Here is a 9,363-nt window from a genome sequence, read left to right as displayed (position 1 = left end):
GCCGTCAGTGTAGAACTTGTCGTTGATAAAGCAACCTATGTAAAAGCAGTATGGAATATAATTATGTTTCGTGCTAATTTAGGCTAAAGGAAACTCTAACTCAATTTATACTTCGCTAACTTGTTGAAACAAACGTGCTGAGCAACGGAAAATTAAACTTAACATTTGACTTATTGCCTTCTTTATGACCACGTCTTTATCGTATCAAATTAAATCTTAAGTTTAGATTATCCGCAAATAGCTAAGTTACCTGCCATATACAAAAATGTGTTTGTACACGATCTAGTTACTTTACAGACAGGATCTGGTGTTACGGTAAACTAGGATACATTTTCTACGATAAAAAAATGGAATAATTGCAAATCAGGAGGCAATATTTATATTTAAAAAATCACAATTAACGTTTGTTATTGTTGAACTCTCTCAAAAAAAAAAGGACCCCTTATGAGGATCCTCCTGTATATGGTTACTAACATACCCAAGTAATTCAGATCATTCTATATAACTATTCTGATACGGAGTTCAAATGATTACTTATTAATGAAGTAATAGTAATAACATTAATAAATTATTAGAATGTTAAAATGTCGTTTAACAACAACTGTCCCCAGGCTTACGTAGAGCATGCAAATAGCAATCATAATTGTATGTAAAAATGCAAACCTCACAGTTCGCACTGAGATCGCTATACTAAAGTAAAAATAGTGAAGTTTTATGTCAATGATTAGATGTATTTATGAGATAAAAGGTTCCATCAGCGCTATGCGACACGTATATACATATACATGTTTCAAATAAGTCTCTAGATCTTGGCTAGAGCATGAATTGGCAACAAATCTCTATTCCCACAATGCACAATACGACGTAGTACTGATATCGCATTAGTTCACGCTAATAGTAACTCCACTGCCTATATTAAAAAAACACATGCTTGTCTTAAACGAAGATTATATACTTTTCAGGCTTATTCAACTTCAGCTGAAGAATCGCATATTCACAAAATATTAAGAACGAAACTATATCTTTACAAAAATAGAGTGGCTTTCTTGGTCTAAACTGGTCTATTGAAACGCACGAAGCCTTTGCGCAGCACTAGGTAGCGTTGTTCAAGCATATTCCGATTAAATTGCGGCGAAGCCATCGGATTCTAAATGATTATTCTACCATGACGTTCAATGATGGCCAACAATACAGATTTGTTTTATTTCGTACATTTTAGTTCTTTACTAAATTCGAATTACGTTTCTGAAAATTACTTAGTAGACTAATATATATACATATATATATATATATATATAATTTCCTTATTTATATTTACAATACCACGAATACACCTCTCAGAATGCGACAAAGTAATATTTCATCTTCCTCTTTTTATTACTCTTCTTTTATAAAGGTCAAAGTAATATACAGATATTTGATAGTGAATTTCAAAATTGAACCTGATTTTAGCGATCGATGGTTTGGGGTTAAATAAATTGAATGACGTCATCCAGCTAAACAGGATTTTTATCATCTCGACTCATTTCGATTCTCTTTACTTTTTCGCTCTCGTTCTATGCTATCATTCTTGTTATGATAATTACCATTTTCAAAAAAAAAAAACAGAACTAGCTCGAACCTCTAGCTTGTATTTTGTCATAAATATTCCAGTCGCTGCTTTTACTATTATAGCACAGGAACGTGGAAGAAAGTGCAATACAGCAATAGTAGTTAATAACAAGTGCGTGATGTTCAGGGTCGAATGAGCGGGAAGTGACGAAAAATCCTGTACTGTATCCCTTTGAATCAATTCAGATAAAACGGAAGGATGATGTTTAACACTAAACCTACCATCAACGATTAATTTGACTACTTGCAAAACGTTTTTGAAAGTTCCCAGTTCAAATGTCATCCCGTCGTATCAAACTATACGCCATCGAAAATCTAGGCTTAATTACATTAAAATAATAATCTTTTTAAATATTTTGATCACGTACGGTTGAGTAAGGCAGACAAGAAATACCAGTAAGGTTAGCTAAATATAAATGAAAGAATTATTAAATGCTCTTTAATATGATTTGAGCATTATAATTTTTATAAGAAACACTTTTAGACACAACGTTGATGTAACTAGAATATAGGCGACACCTAGACTTGACGATATCAAAATTAAATACTATCTATAAAGCGCAAAAGTATTCTAGTGAACTAAATATACTTTTTGCAGTCCGATTTGCAGCCATTCATTAAAACCGCTCTCGAACTCTATGGAAACTACTAGCTAATATTACTACAGCAGGTTCGCTAATAATATCTTTATTGAAATTTGGACAAGCTACCAAAACGGGGTTTACCTAGTAGATCAGATTAATCTACCTAAGTCCGTCGTCCTAGAACAAGTCCTGTTGTTGCGTACGTGTTTCACGACTGCATCGAAATTTTTTTCATAAAAAAAGTGCGCCACCATATCCGGCCAGTCCTTTCGAAAAATAATAGAAGATATAGTCCGCCTCTCGTATAAGTTTACAGTGTGGTCAGTGAATCTTCCACTGTTCGTGTCTCCATATGGCATCTCAGTAATACAATATTTTCGCAGTTGATGTTTTAAGCTGTTAGTCCTACTACAATGACTGACTGAAACTACGTTTCCATACCTGCTTCCTAAAACCTTGTCCATGAGCAAGAAAGCTAGGTGCCGAGCGCGCAAAAAGCGTCTTCTGTTTAGTGAAGCGTTGCAGCGACGGTGGTACTTCTTATATATTATTTTCGATGCTTTTATCACTGTTCTTAGTTAGGTCTTCTTATACAGATCTAGCGACGTACGTAGGTTGCCGCCAGCTATGATTTAAATTTTTGATAGTGTGGTAAACCACGGCGATTTTTTACAAGTCTGCAATACGGAGAAAAGCACCTTCTCCGCTTATTGTCGAAGGGAAAAGCTTTACGACTCCACAATACACGGTGTGACGGTAAACAGCACTAATAGTACTGCATACACCGGGTGCTATCCCACACTGTCAATATTGGTGTCGCATAAATTAACAGTAATAAATAAGTTAGTTACTAGGAGGTTGGTTAAAAAGTAAATTTCGGAGAAACGGCGAAGACGAACGCAATGTACAGCAGTCTCCAGAGCAGAAACGCTTAGAGCTCGATCGTAGAGAAAGGGGCAGTGAACTGCTACTACTACCACTACTATACTACTACAACTAGAGGAAAGCGGCCACAGGATGCGAGACGAAGGCCAGCAGAACAAAACTGTGAATTCGTCGAACACTCTAAATCACAATGTTGCATATTATACACACTACCAAACATACACAGAACTAAACAGCAGAATGAGCAATAACAGCAATAACAACAACGATACACCATACGAAGAAGAGCACATTGAAAGGATCCAACAATAATAATAAAAGCAGACAACCAAACAGAAATGAACAACTCACGGATGGTCCATCAAAGCAGTTCAAAAAGTTTCAGTCCCGGTGCTAAGCTAATCACAATGAAGCGACGCGTATCTACACGGCGCTGCCACGCACGGCATGATTGCAATAAAAAGGCAAGTGGTAAATACCAGCAATGTATCCAGTTGCATCAGTACCTTGTTGGAGTCGCTTAACGCTAAATCGACCAAACCGTTTGTTTTAGTGCTGCTATTCAAGCTAGCAAAGCCTTTACAATTTACGAAGCAACTACCATTAGACAGAAACAGATACAATTCTGGCTTTGATGAGCTATATGATATAGTAATTTGTATTGTGTTGTTTATTGATCTCATTTTGGAACTGCATACGCTCCAAGGGGTAAAAAAAGCTAAAAAACAGTTACGAGAAGTCTTTCGTGTGTTCCATTATCTAGTAAAAATAGCCATAGTTACATGCTAGATAGTTCCGTGACTTAAGCAGAAGAGGATGGACCGAATGCGCTAGACCTTAGTGAGGGTTAAGAGGAACATAAATTTCGGAAACGCGGTGTAATCGAAGGCAAGACCGTATGTCACGCTCAATTCATTCATAGGAGGTTGCGTGGCTGCCTGCTGTTGTTCTATTTGTATATTTGTTTTGAGAAACGGCAATCAAAGACTGCTGCGAAGTGTACATCGTTATCATTAGCTAAGTTAATCCAATAATTTAATTAAATAGTTCTCCAGTGATAAGATGTCAACGAGCCGCCATTTGCTGTTGATGAGAGTAAAAACAATGAAGCATATTGTAGAAATGAAAATATCCGCAAGTTGTCTGGAGCAGCATCTCAGTCAATTGATAATTCAAGAAACGTTGTACACCGGGGCAGTCGCCTATTTTTATAAGTCTGAAATTATATATGAACGTGAAATCTTCGGTCATTTAAAAATATTATCTAAAAACGATACATTTTCTTGAGATAGTAGTTCCGAACTCGACTTCTCAATGCATCCAAACGCGGTTATTTCATAAAATGTATTGTTTTTGGGATCTTTCGCTGTTCTTAATTTTAGGTGAGTTGAAAACAGGCTCGAGGTACGGGCTAGTTATCTCTAGCAGGCGCGGAAAGCACTTAGCAACTGCATCGCTCCTTTGATGATGCAATAATATTTGCGAATTAAATTTAAAGACAACAGTTGGCGGTGTCGGAACGAATCTAGACCTTAGACTTTTTGCACGCTGGAAGCCAGTTGTCGAAAGTCCGAAGCACTAGACGTCAAACTCGAAACATTTAGATTAAACTACATACGTGATTAAAATATGTTTTAAATCTATATTTAAGACAATATTTGATATAAGCAAAATTCGATCTGAAGTTGGGAATCAGTGGACAGTGTTCATAGTACAGCTAAGTGAAGATGTTTTATCGCAATTGTGGTTTACTATCTTTCGTTAATAAAAAGGTTTGAATACCAGTTATTTGATTGATTGAATGAAATTTGTCCTCCATTAATATCCGAGTAGTAAGGCTAGGTAACTCCTAAATGTAGTAATCCTAAATCCTGGTTGTTCCTTGATGGCTCATGTCGAAACCTTGCTCCCACAGCGACATGGTGACCAGCTATGCAGCATTCGTTTATAAACAAAGCACATGTTTACATTGGGGTCCCTTACTATGATATGCATATAGTTGTAATATATCTGCTTCATTATGAGTGCGCTAAAGGTTATTTTAAGTGTTAAAAAGTTGAAGTAAGTTAACGCATAGCCTGTCCTAGTAAATTCTTACCTAAAGAAGAGAAGGATGTAGGGAGCTCAATATGATAACGTGACATCATGAAGCCACCGAATACGCATGTTATTATGAGAAAGTCTGTAAGCTATTAGAAAAGCAAAAGGAGTCTGGTAAAGCACTTCAGGTGAACCGAGGCAGTATTTATTTTTGATGGTGACTACGGTAGGCTATTGTCAACCGCCTGTATTTTTGGGTGAGGTTGCATGAAATACTGCTGCACGCGTAGCGAGCTTTCACATATCCAGCATCAGCTCATAAGCAACGAACTCTAGACGTTACTGACTTCTATCATTGAATGGAGCGGACATGTAAGGCTTCTAAAAATATCCGAAAAACTTTTCGATGCTCCACAAGGGCTCATTCAGCGCCACAAGTAGGAATTTGCGCTTTCCGAGGGCAACCCCTGATTAATGAAATGGCAAACGTTCTGAATTTAGTTCATGACCGCAGCAAGCTCTTTCAACCGGCGGGTTACTTTTTAGGAAAAGCAGATAGAAACTCAGTCAGAGAGGACATATTCGCTTTAAAAAAAAAGTACTTCACGTCCCAATTTGTTAACAACGTGCCCGGGCTTCTCGCGACCCAGGCAGTTCTAAGACAAGCGTTTATATAAAACGTTGTTCGTTTTCTTGACGAGTCCGTGCTAAGCACCTCGCTTGAAAAGGTTGTACGTTTATGAGCCAAAGGGTCCTGGTTACAACAAAGGAAACACCTCAAGACGCTTTTGCTCCGTATATAAAGTCCGTACTGACTTGGACTAACAAGTCTTAGGAGTCTCTTTAAGTTGCAATGCGCTAGATTTTGAAAATCAGAGTCGACATCTGGTCGGCGACAGTAAAACGAATATAGATGCAGCCACAGCAGGAATACACTGGAGCAGAATGGAGTGTGAAGTCATAGCCCACCTCAAAATGGTAACACACATAATCTGAAAAGAATCTGTTTGTTCTGCCTCACTATAAAAACTAAGTATTAAGTCCGGCTATGAGATAAACACTTCCGTAGGCGCATGTTTTTTAAGTATATGTGACAAACAATACATAGACAAATATCGTAAAAGCTGCGATTAATGACGCTCGAAAACTGATCAACGTTGTTCTTATTCAAACGTATACTGCGAATGTATATATTTTTATTATATTGGTAAAATTTCATAGTAAGACTGCCTAGTTACACATTTTGGGAATCGATATTAAAGTTTCAATGTTATTAAGGAATCGACCAGCAACAAGAGACATCTTGTTCTGGTTGCTTCCTTTCTCGTCTTATTCCTTAACAATAAAAGTAAATGTATTGTATGTTGCCCCACATTTTGTATGAATTTCCATGGCCAGACTTGCAGCACTTATTCGGGCTAAAGTATATCATTATGTTTTAAAAATATAGCTGTTCACGTAAGAAGAAAAACCTGTGCCAGAGTTAACGAGTGTCGAGAATTGCGCGTAATAAAATGTAAAGGAAAGCATAGCGGATTAGTTAATTTGACACAAACGAATGCTTCTAACACGGTCCAAAGCGTACATTTATTCTCCTATAAATTTCAGCACTGCTGATCGGTAATTTATTTTCGTTCTACTCTAGATTCCACTGTAATCAGGTAACGTATTAGGTAAACAGACCCTAAATTAACCTAGGTAAGTATATGTTACAAATGGCAACCACGAAGCTCGAACATCGATGATCGAAACCGGCATCACGCGTATTTCTGAGTTCCTGAGCGTCGCCTAGAGACAAAGTCTATGATACATTCTATAAGCCGGCATTCGAAATAAATAAAAAGTCTGTTTACGTACACAGTCGTGAAGTTAGGGCGATGTTTCTTCATACATAATAAATTCGAATTTTGCATTTTTATCGTATTTTATCATGACCATAACTTGCTTTACCACTGTCTGTTAACGCGACCCGATGTGGCATAATGAACAAGTTAATGTGAAGTGTCTGCATGCGCTGTACTACGCCTATAACTAATATTTCTTTGAGTGTATTACCATGAAAGTCGCAGATATGTTGCTACCGCTGATGCACGGGTTAGCGCGGGAAACGAATTACCATACCGTTCTATAGATCTCTTGGAGACGTCCCAGCGTAAGTGTAACGTAAGTTTAACAAAACCTACCCCGACTAGATCTCCCAATGAAGGGAGATAGATTTTCGATGTTATATCGAAGAAGAGATTATTCTAAGGACTTGTTCGCACGAAAAAATAGCCAAAGCTGTTGAAAACATCCTTATGTACATATAGAGCGCAGCTGCTACAAGTGTTTTACTGGTATATACACTTTGAGGCTTGAATCAGTCAAAACGATGTCGGCTAGAACCGTGCCAGGAGTTTTTTCCATATGATCTGATGTCAATAACTCAGACATCTCGAATGAACTGATATCCGTCGATGATACGGTAAGCCTTGCCCTTCTTTCTTTTTTTAGCCTTTCTAATTGTAATTCGACGCCGCTGTGATAACGCCGTACACTGCTAACAAGTCGCCGCTTGGTGTAAGGAAGCGCTCACTTCGGTAAAACTATATATGAAAAAAATGATAAAATGGTTTCGATGAGATGTATACTTCAAGAGAATACTTTTTTTTTTATAACACATATGTATGTATATATAGAATAAACGAACTGTAGTTCCGTTAGTTTTTATCGTACTATATGTTCTTATTTGCTTTTTTAACTTAGCAGAACGAGAGCTATATTCCGTAATGTCATAAGTGCTCGCCTTATTTGTGTCATGTAGTCGTAAATTCCGACTGCTTCTTTTATTTAATTATCGCTAAATTAAGACAAATTCCAAACTGTATATTTAACACGATAGTTTTGAAAACTTTTGGTGCAACATTTCCTTGTTAATCGGTGAACAATTCAATTTTATTAAACAACTAAATAAATAGATAAGAAGCTTTAATTACGTAATATTATCGATTTATTCTTAGACCTTTGACAGATGAGTCCAACTTTAGGTTAACCTTAAGATGATCTTATTATTCAATGGATATGCAGATGCCTAAGACAGGTTGCCGTCAGTAGCGGTTATGGATGGAACAGTTTGTTCGAGTCTCTCCATTTTAAACAGTTGGGCTGCTAATCATTTTTTAACGATTTAAACGAGTACTTATTTGATTGGTCGTTACATAAGATACTAGTTAGCGAATATTACGCTAACAAGTAAATATTAATAGGACATATTATGGTCTGTCTACTTGATGGCGAATAGAACGTAATTGAAAATACGATTTCATGTGTGAATAAAATGTAAATCATACTCAGAAAAATGTTTGGGGACGGTGGCGTAATTGTCGCAAGCGCGCGTTTGAGAGGTTGAGTACTGAAGCAAAGGTATTATTAATAATGCTATTTTATATCGTTCGTGGAGGCCCTTTGCAGCCTTTACTTACGTTTAGCTTACAACGAAATATTCATAAAGATTCTATGTACTTTTGTTATCTCAGTCAGATTGGGAGTGATTTATTTACAAATATAGGTAGTTTAGGTTAACTGATTTTACTTGCTGTAAATAGGATCATACCTATCTAGGAGGATAATGTCCTCCTAATGATCTCTTTTGTTAGTTCGGTTCTATGAAAATCATTGGGATTGAGGTTATTTTAGATGCAGTTTGTGACTGTGGATGCTACTGAGAATTACCCTGAATAAGGACCCACGGTGTATTTCTCATATCAACGCTTTGTCTAATATCTCTTAGGTTATTGAGAGTGTTATGATAAATTGATTACGAGGTCTTACGACAAGGTTTCTGGATGCTAAGCTTTCATTAACATAGCTAGAAACTATTTTTCTATAACGTCATTGTATATCCGAATGTTAACGTGATCACCCATCCTAACCTGGTAGTTTTGGTGGAAATAGTCTTTCTTCGTAACCGTTTTTGTATCATCCGGCTTAAATAAAGTGAATAAACATATCTGTAGGATGAATAAAAATCGACTTGATTACTTTTGTTTTTTATGCTAGAACTATTAGTGGGTTTAAACTGCATTTTGAGGCGGGTTTAGCAATCTCGTTTTTCCTCCAGTAGCAATTTGTAATAAAACTGACTTCAACCTTTTTTAAGGGAAGCTGACCTCCTCTACCATCTGCTTGCAGCGCGGTAACGCGTCCTGTGAATGACGTCCGTTGGAACAATTTTTAAATATAGTACATAGAAAAGGTGTATTAG

At 36.8% G+C, this 9,363-nt stretch overlaps 1 long non-coding RNA gene across 2 annotated transcripts; it reads left to right on the top strand.

The window, feature by feature from the left end:
• Positions 1-2,527: 2,527 nt before the first annotated feature.
• Positions 2,528-8,083, top strand: LOC147755060 (uncharacterized). 2 transcript variants are annotated; one of them, XR_015329630.1, is made up of 3 exons: positions 2,528-3,976; positions 4,463-7,283; positions 7,614-8,083. It is a non-coding gene; the product is annotated as an uncharacterized LOC147755060 (long non-coding RNA). The 2 variants fall into 2 exon arrangements; XR_015329631.1 differs by lacking the exon at positions 7,614-8,083 and having other exon boundaries at positions 2,528-3,544; positions 4,463-4,887.
• Positions 8,084-9,363: the final 1,280 nt, after the last annotated feature.

Source organism: Varroa destructor, unplaced genomic scaffold (genome assembly GCF_002443255.2).
Source record: "Varroa destructor unplaced genomic scaffold, Vdes_3.0 BEIS01000006.1, whole genome shotgun sequence".
In the NCBI taxonomy this organism is placed as follows: Eukaryota; Metazoa; Arthropoda; class Arachnida; order Mesostigmata; family Varroidae; genus Varroa; species Varroa destructor.
Note: the sequence above shows the minus strand (reverse complement) of the source record. Positions and strands in the feature narration are given on the sequence as shown.